Here is a 2492-nt window from a genome sequence, read left to right as displayed (position 1 = left end):
AGAAGGCAGACAGCCACTGTGGACTCTGTCCTCTGACCCTGTTAGCATAATAAATCCCCTTGCATAAGTGTACATGTATTTTCTATTGATTATTTAGAAAACCCTAACATACTACCTTTAGAGATTTCAGAGTTTGCCTTTTGGCACTAATGAAAAGGCTTTAGAAGGTAGGTGTACGATTATAGATCACGTCCTATAATTCTAGCACTCTGGGAAGTTGAGAAAGGAGGATCATAAGTTTGAGCCCAACCTAAGAAACTCAGCAACTTATTGAGACTCCACTTCAAAATCCATCAGTTAATCAATCAATCACTAAGGGCACCACGAGGATGGAACTTAGTGTGAGGGCCTTGAGCTCTGTCCCTGGTGCCATGAGGAAAAAAAGAAAGGCTTAGACATTTCATTTTCAGAGGGGGAGAAAATGCATTGACATTATCACATCAGAATAACCTGTCAAAGGAAAGCCTTTAAGCAATTTTCCTCTACTGATGCTCTTAAAAGATTAAAAGGGTGCATTAAACTTCACTAATTTTGTGAGTTTTGACCTAACAGAAGCACCACAAAATCCATCATTGTGTGGATATTCCCTCTGAGGGTTTTGGGCTCAGTTTACTGAGGGATAAGAAGGACTCAAGATCTGTAGCATGGGAACAACTTAGAAAATTGTACTAGTCCCTCCTAGTGTTGTTACAAGGTTCCAAACATCACTTAATGCAAGCTGCCTTAAAATGTGACCAACATGAACACCCTGCAGCAGGTTTATTTTTTAACTAGTCCTGGAAGCTTTTATTAAAATGGTGATTTGGTGCAAACATGGGAGGTCATATGTCTGCTGTAGGGGTTTTGCAGTTGAGCAGGTTGTTTGAGCCATTTCTAATGAGAAAAACAAGATCAGGAAAAGCCTAAGGGCAACTACTACTTGTCAAGTCTTATTGTCACCATAGGGAAGAGTCACATTTTTAGAAATTTTTTGGTTTGTATAATTGAAACTCTTGTCTTTCAGCTGAAAACAAGATATTTCAAAGTATGACAATCCCAGAATAACTACCTTAACCTTAACCCCAGAATGACTGTCTTCCATTTTTATGAAGCACATTTATTACACATGTTAATTTGGACACCGGAACTTAATTTATTGGCATGGTTTTTTGACATCTATTGAAGTTTATTAAATGACAGAAACTGCTAAACTTGGAAATTAGTAATTTAGTGTAGCTACATACAATTTCCCAACTTCTAACTCACTTCTCTCAACTTTTTCTCCTAACTTTTATTTCATTTGTGTTTTATGCATCCTTTATAGAAAACAATAGAATATAAAATTCAACAGCAAGAAAAATGTGACCTTTGAAAACAATATCCTGTTCTCCTGGCAAACATTTTGGTATACAATATTTTGTTATATAATATTTTAGTATAAATTCTTCCAGTCTTTGTTTTCACAAATGCAACCATGTACATTTTTACTTAATATTTAAAAATAAGAACATGTTATAGTTTGAATCTTCAGTGTCCCTCTAGAGTCCATCTGTTAAAGACTAGTAATCAGCCTACATGCTGCTGGGAGGAGATGGAATCTTTCATCGGTAGGGCATAAAGGAAGCACTGTCCGTGGGGGCAGCTTTTGGAGGGGATATTGAGATACTGGTCCCTTTCTATCTTTGCTTCCTGGCTGCCAGGAGGCTAACAAGCCTCCATGCATCACCTACTTGTACCCTGACGCACTATGTTGCCCCAGGACCAAGTTGCCATGGACTGAGACCTCTGAAATCATTAACCAAAACAGACCTTCGCTTCTTTTAAGTTGACTTGAATCAGTATTTTACTATAATGGTAGAAGGCTATACACAGAAAATGGAACCATTGTTGTAACTATTGCTGGCTAAATTTCTGGACTGTTTTCTGCTCCCAAACCAATGTTTCACAGTCAGGTGTTTGTTGGAAAGAATCAATTTTATTCAGGGGGTTAGCATCTTGAGAAGTTTGGTGGCCGACAGTTGCTATCAAGCCCCATCTTGGGAAATCATAGGTGTGAAGGGGTTTCATAGGGGGGGAAAGAGGGTGCAGCAAGGTGATGGGCACCAAGGCTATGTGCTAAGCTGAGCAAGGTCTTCATCATCCAGGGAAGGTGTCTTGTGTTTTCTCCACTTCTCGCCTGAATGTCACAATCGACCTCCACCTTTTGGAGCTAACTCCTGTATTTACTTAAAAATACTTTTCTGAAAGTTAAACAGTTAACATTCTTTGTTTCAGTCAAAGTACAGAACTAAAGACTGAGGTGTGCCATTACACATTCTGATGTGATCTGAACTTCACTAGATATTCTGGGTTCTGTAAAGTTAAAGAGATTGTTTAGCAGTTAACACCTTAAAATTTAGAATGGTAGGGCCGGGGATATAACTCAGTGGTTCCATCACTTGTCTTGCAAGTGCAGGGCCTCGAGTTTGATCCCTGGTACCAAAAAAAAAAAAAAAAAAAAAAAAAAAAAAAAA

The sequence above is a fragment of the Fukomys damarensis genome, unplaced genomic scaffold (assembly GCF_012274545.1).
Source record: "Fukomys damarensis isolate Sample0158 unplaced genomic scaffold, DMR_v1.0_HiC HiC_scaffold_14, whole genome shotgun sequence".
Classification (NCBI taxonomy): Eukaryota; Metazoa; Chordata; class Mammalia; order Rodentia; family Bathyergidae; genus Fukomys; species Fukomys damarensis.
This window is presented reverse-complemented; position numbering follows the sequence as displayed.